The following is a 13,677-nucleotide window of genomic DNA, read 5'->3' as shown; positions in this document are numbered from 1 at the left end:
GAAATGTCACTGCAGAGCAGTGTGCTCAAGAGATTAGAGCCGTTCCAGTTTGCAAATGACAGAGTACAGTCACAGATGTTACTCTAGCCATGGGGTCAGGCACAGTTGCTCAGGCTTAACTTGTTGAATTGCATTAATAAAAAGGAGAAGGGGCAATACTGAAAGATGCTGAGCAGCTGTAACTTTGCCCAGGTTAGGATTTCTAAGGCTTTTATCTCAGAGAAATAAACGTCCTTTCCCCCATAACAACCATGACAAGCTTTAGAGATGACTCTAATGGATGATTCCTCAGACACTCTTGTTATGGGCCAACCCAACCCTCCTGCAAACACCTCTGCAATGAAGGTGACGGTCATGAGGCTCACAGTTAAAGGTTGTGACTCAAGTTCCCAGGCAAAAAATAACATGGCCACAACGTGCTTGAGGCCTGTGGGCCTGGTTCTCCCATCAGAACCCATTTACACTTGAGCACTTAACACTGAGCAGGGAGCAGAGCCTGCAGACTGGAAGGAAACCAGGCTGTGTTAATAATATTTCCAGAAGAGGTTAATACTATGGGATGCTTCTATTTTTACGTACCTAATTTGAGAGCTCCTGATTTGCAGATAGTGAGAACTGAGCAGCTTTTACATTTTTAGAAAACCAGGTGCTTTTAAGATGTACCTTTAAATTCAAACCCCATTTTAAACCACCACTGAGAATCTTGGCTGGTTTATAGTAATGCTGCTAGGCACTTGCTCTGAAAAACAGCCTGAGCTCTGTCCTAGATCAGCATGTAGTGACACGCATCACTCACACTAATGGACTACTTCTAGCTGTGTTGGGGGAGAGGGAAAGGGAAGGGCTGGGAGGAAATGCCAAGATGCACTGAAAAACACCCCAAAATAAAGATCAGGTGCAAGAGCAGCCCCAGCCTGCATGCTCGGTGTTCATCATTTGCTCTGTGGCTCATCTGCTCCACACTTCTGCACTATGAGCAATGCTGGTGCTCTATAAAAAGCATAGACAAGCTTGACTCTAGAGCTAGCACTGTACTAGTGGGGGTTCTGCTCCCTGCTGCCCAGGGCAGGGGGAACCCATCACCTCCTTGGGGCCTGCAGCTGCCTGAGGAAAGCTGGGGAGAGGAAAAGCCATGAACTACCTGGTTATTTACATCTGAGCCAAGCACCTGAGCCAAACACTGCTCTATCAAACTAACCTCAGTCAGATGCACTGAACTTAGGAGGGAAGCTTGGGTGGAAAATGAGAGGCATTTATTTCTGCTGCCTGAAAAGCAGTAGGCACACTTTCCATTTTCTCGTTCCAGCTACAGCTGAAGAGGTAACACAACAATCAGAGCTACTTTATGGTACGTCTAATGGAGCAGAGAAAGAGCTTCATTGGGGAGACCAGGAATGCAGAAGACACAGGCATACTATGGATAGAAAAAGCAGGACACTCTCCATTTCCTCCCTAAGCACTTCTCACAGGGCTTATGCCCTCACAAACTGCCCAGCACTGATATCTCTCTTCTTCAAGGTGTTAATGAATTAAGACACAGTTTTGAGCAAGTATTTTGGGGATTATTCTGGTTTGACCGTATGACTTCACTGGCATTGAATTTTCAGTGTTTTATTGTATGCTATCTGTGAAATCCTTCTGCAACAGGAACATCATTGTAGCATCTGCTTTTCTCTCTCTATTCTAAATGTTGGAACATCCTAGTACAGAGTCTCCCCCCCAGCCATCACTGTTCTGATCAGCAGTTCTGCTCTGGCTCACGGGGCAATTTCCTGCAGTAATTCATCCCCCTCTCCACATCAGGGTTTTGCTGGAGTCACCATCTCTTGGCACAGCAATGATGTCTGATGGCTGGCGACGATCCTGAAGAGAGATGTGATCACTTTATCCAGACCACTCTGCCAAAAAGGAGTCCTGTTCTACAGTGTGACAGAGCTGAAGTCAAGACTTGCAACGTGTCCCTTGCATCCCAAAGAGCAAGGCTTATACCCTGCCAAGCTCTTGATTATGAAAGCTGATTTTTCAGTCTCAGGCCTGCTTTTTCTCTTCCTTGGTAGCAAATCTGATCCATGCACTTGCTGACTAATGCTAACAAATCAGGGCAATTGCTGCTTACTGGAATCACCTTTCAATGGGGAGCTGACAGCAAGAACAATGCATCTGTTTGCAGCCTGCAGAGGCTGCGGGGAGCATCTGTCATCAGAGCAGCTACTTGTCAAAAGAGGTTTCAGGCTCTGGCTGATTCTCAATACAGGGAAAAAGAGGCATGTACAGACCTAGAGCTGGACTGGTGTTTTGTACTGGTGGTGCTTTCATCTTCCCCTTTCTTTGCTTCTACAGATGACTTTGTTCTATCAGACGTGGCTTTTAATTACAAGAGTTCTCTGTGCCATTAGTGGTTTAACTGAAGGGAAATGGAACCATATAAATAGCAGCGTTTTGCTATTCTCTGTTTATACTAAGCTGGGTTTCCCTTTTGATATTTATTGAGGGAGACGTGGACCTGTTTGAAGATTCAGTTCCACTAGTTAAGATTTTACTGGAGGAAGGAATTCAGCCACTGAAATTGCCATAGGCAGCATTGCAACTAGTTGGGTAGGAAAGCAAGCAGCAACCACTGCTTAGGCAAGACAGATGACATCAAACAGGCATTGCAGCAGGGGATTTTTAGCAGTCAGTAAATTATCCGTGTGCGAAGTAATAAAGGAAGTGTAATAATGCCTTATTGTTATATGGGCACCTTTCATCCTGAAGGATCGTAGTTTACAAGCTGGAGATCTCTCTCAACACTAGAGCTGGTGCTCTGTTCTGTCTTGCAGGGCTGAAGAATCAGTTACTATTTCAGTCTTAAGCTGATGAAGACATTACACTTCGGAGAATATTGTTAACGAAAAACATACCTGGAAAACTAACATTGGAAAAAGTCACTTTTGATATACTCTTCGCAAGAAATACATTTTTGTTTTCATGGAGAAAGTTCTATTTTTGTTTGAAAATGAAAGCAATTAGTCATAGGGAAAGCTGAGGGACAGCTTTACATCATAGGTGGCAGTTCCTGGTCAGCAGTGAGCTGAGGCCTGTGAGAACTCAGACAAGTTGAATCTATAAGCAGCAGCATCGAGGATAAAGAGGGGGAGACCAATGGCATAACACAGTGCTCAAAATGAGAAGACAAGGAGAATACTGGGCAAGCCCCTAACAGAAAACTCTTCAGCCTGATTCAAAGTGGCATCAATTCTCTGCAGAGACAAAAATCCCAGGTTTTAACAGCTTATTCAAATGGAAACCTACGGAGCAAAGTGCTTGATCCCTAACACCTCGCTGGAAACCGGGAAGTGCTGAGTTAGCGCTCCTGGAAACGGAGAGTGCCATTGTAGGGAATGTGAATTACTTCACACCAGGATCTGGATCAAAAAGGTAAGATGCCACGGAACCTGCTGGCTCCCAAAGCGACTCGCAGCGTATGTGTCAAGTCCAAGAAGTGCTGAGCAAGGAATTACAAATGCTTCTCAGCTCTTCCTACACAGCACTTGCAAGGGTATGAAAGCAAGGGCTGGTGGCTGTCCTCAGCCGTGCCTCTTTGGCAGGGCATTGCTTCCTTCCACAAGGATATATAATTTGGAAATACATGTTCATGGGCAAGGTTGACCAAATTAAGCAGGAATTGCACATGCTCCATTGCATCTTAGGTGATGTGGATCCACAGAGAGGTAACTGACCCCAGTGCAGGAGGGGATTTTCAGGCTCTCATCTGCCTTCTGGAAAAGGCCTCCTGGCAGGGAGATTGCTTCATCAGAAAGCAACTGAGTGTTTTAACTTCAGTTCTGTCTTCTGCTAGGCAGAGGCTTATAAGTGCACCCAGAACTAAGAATGCCAGGATGCAAACTACAATTACAGTTACATTATAAAGGGTGAGACCATGAAAAGATGGGAAAGAGTTGGTGCCTATTGCTTGGGTTAAGGCTATGCAGGCACCACCAGAAAATCCTTTCACTGTAGGGAGTATTGCTTGTTCTCATGGTAGCACACCCTCCCAGAGAACGCTGCGTGCTGGAGCCTGTCAGAAAGGAGCAGGGCAAAATGGGTAAATGTAGTCTCTACTGTATGTTGTCCAGTTTCATCTTGGCTACCTCTAATGCTCACAAGCAGAGTTAGGCTGCAACATGAGAAAGTAAAACCTAGAGTTTAATAGAAAGCAACAGACACAGACAAACAGCCATCACCATCTAAGGATGTTTGAAGAGCTTTTCTCTGAGCTGAACGTCTGTTTGGCCTTTAGGCAGTGTGAGCTGTATCAGTCAAATTTGCTGTGCCACCCCTTGGTTATGAAGAAAGCTACAATTATTCATATTTGACAAGTCAGTCCCACAAAGCCGAGTGAAGTTCAAAGCATTACCCACCTGGTAGCTCTTCTTTACAAGCATGCAACTACAAAGGGTAACTTTGGGATTTTTTTAACCTTTCTTTCCCACACACCCAAGTGTTCTTGTTCTTCCCTCCCTTTCTTTCCAGCTTTCATGTCACTGGGCATCACACCGAGAAGACTGAGATAATTCAGATAAGTGGGGGATGAGGCAGGAAAGATCTGTTTAGGATTGGTGCTGGACTGAGATTTAAAAGAAGCCTGACATATCAGATAGATTAGACCCCCGAGAGATCCAAAACAGCCCACGGGCCTCACATTGACAGATGTTAACCAAGGACTGAAATGAGCTGGAGCAATGAACTCTACCCTGAAGAACACTACGGCTTCAGCAGAGCTGCTCAGAATGCAGCCCACATTGTGCAGACAGCAAAGGCTGGCTGCAGAGGTTTCTGAGAGCTCCTTTCATACCACTTCATTATTGTAGAGACGTGTGTCTGAAGATGCCAGGATTATAATGGAGAATGTTTATTTTGTCTGTAACCCAGCTGGCTGCTTTGCTGTATTTCAGATCTCTTCAAGTAAATAAATGAGGGGACTCTACTTTCCCCTCTACACTGCAGCGTGTGTACATGAGTGCTATTTCCTCTATCAGATGCCTGTACAAAAACTGCTGTCAAGCTATTAATAATCTGGAAAAACACCTTGAAACTTGACTCAATGAGGGCACATTGCAAATGGGCTCTAATGGCTTTTATTTCTCATCTCTGTCACCTCAGATCTAATCTGCCATTTTCTCTTTTTTCATCCTTTCTGGTCCCCTCAAATCTTCCCTCAGTGCCAGGCAGAGCAGAAGGGGCTGTGTGATGGGGTCAGCAGGCATTTATTAACAGGGATAGGTCAGGGGTATCATGTAGTGGGGAGCAGAGGCTTGGACAAGCTCCCACAGCAGAGCAAAGGTGAGTGCAGGGCAGTTCTTGCCATGTCAGGCCTTGGGATCAAAATGGAGAAAGCAATGGGAGATGTTATCCTGGAGGGAAGATATTCCCACCACCACAAACCACCCTTACAACCACCCCCCACTGCTTTTCATTTTATGGGCCAGTAGTTTCCTGGATTCCAAGACTCACTTTTAGCCACAAGGAAAGAATTAGGCAAGACTGTGCCAAAAAGCCAGGAGCAAACCCCTGGATAGAGAGTGATGTGCTTGTTTTTACCCAGCCTGAACTGAAATCAAATCCTATTTTTTTGCTCTGTTCTGGGTGCACATCTGCATCTTCTGTGGACACAATCTTGGTACCATCAAAATGTGTCCCTAAGTTTAAACTCATGCTCCTTACACTGAGTTTGGTGCATCTGCCTGAATGAAAAAGGCAACTGAAAGGCTGCTGAGAGGACATTCAAAAGTACTATACAGGACTTGTGGCCTATTATGATTAGATGTTTAAAAGATGTTCAGATGCTCCAAAGTTCTTAGGAATCTAACAAACCTTACAAACCATGGACCTCAGGTACCTGGGGGAAAAGGCAGGAGGCAGTTTCTGACCAAAGGGGTACAGGATGTGACTCTCAGAGAGAAGCCCCAGTCCTTTTTCCCCCTCATCCACCTTGCCATGACCACGTGTTTAGGAGCTCCATCTTTCCTGTTTTATTTGGTTATGCAAACGTTCATTTAAGGAATATTTCTCAAGCCTCCTGTGGGAATCCAACCCAATTTCCCCCAGACAACGCATGCGCAGATGCGACTAACACCATTCTTTGAGGAGAGGAGGAGATTTAAGGCTTTTGACTCCAGCTTGATCTTTCCCCCCCCTTTTGTTTCTCCCTCCTTCTTCTAAGTATCTCTTTATTCATCACTTTCATTACCTAATCGTAAATTTCTTTAGGGGGTTACTTAGAAGGAAAATTAGCATCAAAGCTTGGCAGTGAATCCAGGGGCTCTTGGAGCAGGTCCAAGTGTTTCACCTGTGATTAATTTGATGATTTTTTTTCCTTAAGTGCCAGAGGGCTGCTGAGGTCTTTAAGCAGTTACGTGAGTGCTGCCAGCTCAGGAATTATGATTGATGCATTAGTCTGGCATTTAGGACTTCTGCTTCTTTCTGCTAGTTGCCTGGATGAGCGAGATCATCAGACCTGCCACACGGGTGGAAACAAAAGGCTTGCTGCTGGCAAACACCAGGCCTTGCTCTCATAGAGGAGTGAGGAACTGGGGACATTGGCCTCCCCACTGCTGGCAGAGTATTCAATAGGACTAAGATGAGAGAAAGGGAGCAAGAAATGCCTGCTACTCAGAGTGTGTTTTACAAAGGCACAGTTTCAACTCAGAGCAGTACTTGTTGCCTTTAAATCTTTTCTGAAGGTATGGGTTTATTCAAGAATGAGAATGAGAGGAAAACAGAACCAATCCTTTAACCTCAACCTGGAAAACTTGTGTAAAAAAGAAATAGATGGACTGGACTTAAGGAAAATAGTTTTCTCTTTCACAAAAACTTAGTATTTCTTTCCCCTGGCCCCAAAGGGAAAAGCCAAGTATCTCAGTGGGGTTGCATTTGTTCCTTCAGCAGAAAGCTTTAGGAGACAACCACATTCCAAGCCTCAGTGACTGATCTGGCTCCTCCTTCTGGCTGGAAACAAAAGTCCTTTCTCATCAAGGAAGAAGCAAGCCAACTCCAAAACCCCAAGCTCTCCATTAAAGCTTTAGCAGAAGTTAGAAACAGCTGGTTCCAAGTGTTATCCCTGTGTAACTCCCACCCACACTGGACAGAGGTGTTTGGAACAGCATCTCAACGGAGAGAGAGCCCAGTGGGCTGTGTCTGTGCTTTCACTGCTCTGGCTACATCTGTTTTCTGGGAAATGAAGACCCTTCAGTCACTAATGCTTATTAGTTGGCATATGTGTACTACAGAAGAAGTGTCAGAAGCATTAATGATGCACTTCCAGATTGCTTAATACAGTTAGCTCACCTAATTCACTCTGCATGGCCTCTTGCTGCAAAGAGAGAAGCAATCAGCAGTTAAACAGCTCTAGTCCCTTTATAACCGGCCACTAGAGAGACAGTGGGGAATAAGACATTGGCTTTATGGTATATTGGTGGCAGGTCAAGAGAGAAAGCTGAAGTAGATGGATGGGAAAGTACCAGAGAGCCCTTCCTTCAGTAGGAAGAGGCTAAAGAACCCACTGCAAATTAATGACTGAGAGAGACCTCCTGTTCTGGCATTCATTTAAACCATTAGGTGTTTGCAGTTTATCTCAGCAGAGTAAAATCATCTTTCAGACACAATACATGCTTTGCAGGAAACCGTGTGTAGCTCTCAAAGGCTACTCCTGCTGTCATGCATCCTTCCTCCCAAGTGCTCTCAGGACAACAGGATGTTCCTTCACTTTAGGAGACAGCTCCTCATCCTGCTGTGAAGCAGTTAATCTCCATGGGAAGTTTCTAGGCCTCTCACCATCCCTGCTCAGAGAATAATGACACCTGGTGTTTGCAGCCACCTCTGGTTCTGTCAATGCCCAGCCTGCCTCAGCTGACGTTTACAGAGCCTGGATTCTCCTCAGATCTCATTGACTTTGTGTCAGTCACCACTGGCAGCATTCTGCTCTGCAAACCCAGCCCAGCTCACAGCAGTGACATCCGTCACCACTCATCCTGCTGGACTGACTCTGACTACAGGAAGGAGGAGGGGGAGAAAACCTGCTTGTATGTATGGCTTGTATATATTACATATTAACCTCTTTATGGGCAAGTGCTCTTTGCAGAGGCCTGTGTTTATCTCTGTGTTTGCCCTTATCAGTGTTCAGATCCAGACAGATGCCTCAGCATGTTTGAGTCTCTGCAGTCTGCATTTCCATGCATGCATCTCTGAAGAGGCTTTTGGCTCCATTTGTCAGGTACCAGCCTGAAACAACAGTGTGGCTCAGCTGACAAGATAGACAAGACACCACTGCAAGACAGCTAACCCACCAGGTAAGCTCAAGGAACTTACTTCCCCGTTTGAAAGCATGATGATACTTGTCTGCTGCTGTAAAGAGGCTGTCCACTGTACGTCAAATGGGGAAATAATTCATCAGGTACTGCTCCATGAAGACCATTTCAACCATCTCTGGAATGTTAAATCCCTAGACAGACTGGCAAGGGAATGATCGTGTTAGCAGGAGCTCAGATCTGAGAGTGAGAAAGCTGCTAGCCCAGAAATCAGGAGATCTGGGTCCTGGTTTTATCTTTTCCATCAGTACGCTTTTGAGCAGACTACAGCTCCTCTGCTTCCTTTGTGACTGCTCTGTGTGTACCACCTAAGCTCACCAGGGTCAGGACTACCTGATCCTATCTGACACAAGAAGTTCCAGAACTCAGAAACTCCAGTAACAGTGCTAACCATTAAACCAGACCAGTATTAACTGGCAGCCACACACTAAGGTGACCTTTAGCCCTTAGAATGGGTGCAGGTTAGCAGACAGCAACACAGAGATCCTGTGACAGCCTCAGGTACCACACCATGGGTTTCATTGCAGGGGCTGAATTTCAACACATGACCCAAACAATACACAGGAAGATGCTGGTGCTGAACATTCAAAGGTGGTAGCTCAGAAAGCATGCTTGCAGGCACCCCCCCCCCCCACAGATTCTCTCCTACCCCTTTGCTTTTCAGCTTATGACAACAGATTATTCCTTGCTGGAAGAATGTGGCATTGTTGACATTAAAAAAAAAGGCAAAACAGGCCTTTGCTTTGCTTGAACAGCACAGGCTTTCTTGATCAGCTGTCTGAGGTGCCTCATCTGTACAAAGCATTTAAACCTGTCTAACATCAAAAAGTAAGGTAAGACAAGTCACTTTGATGCTCCAGAGCACATGCCTAACATGATTATTGCAGAATCTTCCTGGTGATAATAGAATTATGCAAAAGAGGCCTTGACCCATTAATGCTTTTACCTTTCTTAGGATTTCTCTCCCTTCTTTTATGAGAAGCAGAACTGCTTGCTCAGATATAGCAACTGAACAAAAAGGTGGAATAAGCAAAATGAAAGAGGTCCCTTCCCCACCTTGTCATCTCTCCCCACTCCACCTTAGCCCAGTAAATCACACACTTGAGCAGTTGCAGGTTAAGCAACTGGAAATATGCTATACTGGAAAAGGTGTGTGACTGAGATGGGCACATTCCCTCATCACAGAGACAGTGTGAATGCAGGATGGCACATGTCAGCACTGGCAGTCCTGCACCTAAGACACCTTTCAGGGAAAAAGCCCTCTCTAATGGAAAGAGAAAAGATACCTGCACCAGGGGCTGCAACTGTTTTACACCAAGCAGCACAGCTCTGCACTAACACAGTAGGAAAGCCAGCGTTTGGTGTCTTCAAGCTACAACTCATGTGTCATAAAGCAGCACTTTCAATACTTGCATCCCTTTTCTAGGCAAAGCAGATGATTTCAGACAGAAGAGTTTGCTGGCAACGTAGCCTCAGTTTCTCATCCTCTCAGGGGATTTATGAGACAGGGTTTGGTGGTTCTCAATAAAACTGCCTGAACATTGCACAAGACCTGCTCAATATCAGAACACAGAGGCCCAGGCATGTGTCGTTATTGAAAAGCAACAGAACAAAAAGGAAGAAAAAGGGATGTTACCTCCCCTGTGCCCTGCTCAGACTGAATTACAGCTGAAAATAAAGCAAGCTTCAGATGATGATAATACAGAGAACTTGCAGAGTCTTAGTATGAGGTATCCTTTGTAGCCAAAGGAATGCGAAGCCTGTCCAGGCTCTTCCTTCCACCTTTTAAGTGTCCTGCCTGTTTAAAATAACACATGCTAGGGAATGGACTGAGACAGTGTTATGGAAGCCTTGCTCTGCCAGAGGGTAAACAGAATCCAGCACACAAATTCTAATCTAAGCTTGTATATACAGTGGGTGATTTTAAGCCAAAAAACTCCTAGCAAGAGATCAGCTGAGTGTCCTGGCTCAGGCACAGGTCTGCAAAGGGCTGGCAAATGGAAAGCATGCTTCCCATGTGTTTTGCTTGCTCAAAGCACGGTTCACCGATTCCTACTTGCAATCTGTCCTGAATTGAAAATGTATGATTAGTTTGTTCCAGGAAAGACGAGCCCAACACATTAAGGCTCAGACCTGAATCCAAACTTCCCCAAGCACAGATAGGTTTTCATCCCGAGTTTTGGTCCAAGCTCTTCTCTTGTTTCTTACTCATGTTGTTTGAGTGGAGTTCCTGAATGTCCCATCCTAAATCAGTACCTATTTATGTTAGACCAGACAAATCACAAGAGACAGTCCTTTCCTCTAAGCTCCCATTATCCATATTAACAAGTATGTTATTATATTATTCCTGTATGCAGGAAGCAGCATTAGGACCCAGTTAAGTAACTCACCCAAGGTTACACAGCCAGCATGTTGCAGCGCTGGCTACTAAAGCCAGTTGCTTGACTCTTAAGCTCAGTGCTTTAGTTATTCCTCAAGAGGGGAAGTGTAAGCCCAGATCTGACCATTCCCCCTGGTAGGAAAGCTTCTGGAGTGTCTGTTCGAAACAAAGACTTTCCTTCCCCCTTTTCCTGTCTAAAATAGAAAAAGGACCAAGACCTTATTCTTGAGCTTCAGGGATCTGTTAATTGGCTCCCTAGTAAAATTACAGGGCCTCAGCTGCCTGATAATGATTGTAAATGACAGAGACTATCAGGTTTACCTTGTGATGTCCCTGGGGAGCTTGCAGTTAGTTTAGTCTGAACTCTGCGTCAGCTGTTTGGGTTCCTTTCTTCTCGGCATGTGGTATCTGGACTCAAGCTGCAGTCTTTCAAACCTAATTAGTGTTAGGGGAAAGAGAGAGAGAAAAAACCTCAAACAACAACACTCTCCTTCCCTCAACTGACTTCATAATGTACAGGCAGGACCTGATTTACGGTACAAGTTCATGGGGATTGGTTTTGCTTGGTTTGTTGGTTGTTTTCATGCCCAGCAACCCAGCATCTTCAGCTCTGGCTGCAAGAAAACTCCATTTCAGTGTGCTGGAATCTTTGCACTTTGAGAAGTTCAGCAGAGAATCTCTGAACTCAATGGAGTCATCGTGTTTGCATATACTTGGGTCTGTTGCAGTGCTCAGCAGAAACTCAAGGTTTTGCCCTTTTCTTCACAGAGAAAGCATTTTACTCTCTGACATGTTTGTTGTTCAAGCTTCACTACACGGTTTTCAGTAGTAACCTCATAGCAAAGTTAAGCCAAATTCACACTGCCACCCCTAAGGAATAAGAACATCAACATTTTTGGGGGGGGGGGTCTCCATAACTTGTACCATTTTTTACTTGCAGGGCATTTCATGATCTAACTCTGGCAGGAAGGTGTCTGCACTACCTGATTTCTTGCTTGGTAGCTGACTTCCATCCCACATCACAGGTCATCAGTTGTTGCAGTGTTGAATGGAACACCAGAGCAGCAGATCCATAGACAGCATCTTCGAATCACTGGCAGGCCAAGCAATCACCAACCTGGAAAAGCAGCAGCACATGGGATTCAGGCTGCTTTGGGAGTGAGCTGAGTAGCTGGGGTAGCAAGAAAGCTGTAGGGTTTTCTGCAATGCCTGTGTGTGCAGAATTCTTTGGAGTGAGGAGAATATACAGAGGGTTTAATTTTACCTATTCTACATATATTTAAGTGAAACTAATTAGTGTCTGGAACAGCTGCTGAAAGATGTGATAAATTTCTTGACTGCTCCAAATCTTAAATCAAGACTAAATGTCTGTCCAGGAGATCTGAAGCTCAAGCAATCCCTGAAATCCTGAAATTGAAAGAATCAGTGAGTAGAACAGGTTAGATGAGAAGATTCTCTCTGCCTGCAAACCCTCTGAAATCCCTGCCCTCAGCAGCATTACTAGCTTCATGCTCCAGTAGCTCTCTAATGCAGAAGGCTCCCTGGTAAAGATAAATCACATTTTAAGTGAACATAAGGGAATCTCATCCAAGCACCAGTAAGCACCATGTTCAGACCACACAGCAGTTTGCCTCAAATGGCCTTAGCTACCTACAGCAATGTCTAAATCCAAGACAAAAATAAGTAATTCAGGTTGCCTGAAACAGATGCCTAACCTCAAAGTTACAACTACTACCTTCTGACTTCATGGTACAGTTTGAGATAAGGTGTACTTGCCTATTCTTGTACAGATTGGGTTCTTCCATCAGGTAACAGAGCCCAAAGCAGAACATCCCAGACAAGTCTAAAGCTCTGCAGCAAGAAGTCCTGCTGTAGAAGAAGCAAACCCACTCTTACCAGAAAAGGACCCAAAGTGGACAATTCAGTCCAACACTAAAACACTTATTTAGCCAAATTCAGATCTAAGGCAAAAAAGGCCTAGTCTAGAGCCTCGCTCTTTTTGCTTTCTAATCAGTGATGCCTGCAGTGCATCAAATAACTTATTTTCCACCTTTTCTCAAGCAGCTCATTTCCTACATAGATCCACTTCGTGGAATCTGTCACCTGCATTTGCCTGAGTAAAGTACCTAAACAAGCTTCAGAGAAGCTATGGTGTTACTAAATCCACGCTGCACTCAAATCCGCTTAGGAACATCTGACCATATTGTCGGGCAAAGGGGTATAATGCTGTTAGAGTAATTCCCAGTCTTTTCAAGTAAGGAGCTATAGTCCAGGCTTATCCAGGAGTGATACAGCTCGGGGGGAATCTGCACTTTACATATTTAACAGAAGCGTGCTGAGCTCTTTAACATATCATTGCTGTACTTTTTGACATCAAAAGGATTGCATTTCCATACTTGGATGAATTAATAGGATTTGCATGTCACCCTCATTCTGTACTTTCTTTGCTGAGTTACACTGCAGGAATTTGAAAGGCGGAGAAACTACAGAGGTGTGCATGTGTGCGTGTGCACTCTGAAGTAACACACTGCATCTAGAAGGGGTCTTGAAGCTGACTTTAAAGGAACAACATTACTGCAACGTGCCCATGAGATGTTACCTCCTTTGCCAGTTGATGTTTGGTTACAGCTTCAGACAAGCAGATTTCTGGGAATGCTTCTGCACACAAAGGCAAGGCTGGAAACTTTCCTCCATCACCAAGCACTTGCCTGCTCCCACTGACTCCTGCGTTGCTATGATGCTTTTCAAACTGGTCCTGTTCAGCTTAGGAACCCACAGCTGGATCAGGAAGGGAATTCAGGGCTCGTTAGAGTACCTGAGCTGTAATGATCATGCTCATCAAACTGTTTTCTGCCTGTGGAGACCCCAAGGGTCATGTTGAAGCAAATGCTGGATCTGCTTCAGGCTTCCAAGGGTAACATTCCCCTTTACAGACTGCACTCTCCCATTCAG

At 44.9% G+C, this 13,677-nt stretch overlaps 1 long non-coding RNA gene across 5 annotated transcripts in view; it reads right to left on the bottom strand.

The window, feature by feature from the left end:
* Positions 1-13,677, bottom strand: part of LOC133210351 (uncharacterized) — a 33,029-nt gene that overhangs the window by 8,220 nt on the left and 11,132 nt on the right. For 4 of the 5 annotated variants that reach the window (XR_009724921.1, XR_009724922.1, XR_009724925.1 and 1 more), the window contains exon 3: positions 11,047-11,160. This is a non-coding gene — a long non-coding RNA (uncharacterized LOC133210351). Of the gene's footprint in view, positions 1-11,046; positions 11,161-11,708; positions 11,843-13,677 lie in introns of all 5 variants that reach the window. The other variant, XR_009724923.1, reaches the window with a different exon arrangement.

Source organism: Neopsephotus bourkii, unplaced genomic scaffold (genome assembly GCF_033783945.1).
Source record: "Neopsephotus bourkii isolate Nb327-2 ecotype Australia unplaced genomic scaffold, CSIRO-AGI_Nbou_v1 NB_457, whole genome shotgun sequence".
Taxonomy (NCBI): domain Eukaryota; kingdom Metazoa; phylum Chordata; class Aves; order Psittaciformes; family Psittacidae; genus Neopsephotus; species Neopsephotus bourkii.
This window is presented reverse-complemented; position numbering and strand designations above follow the sequence as displayed.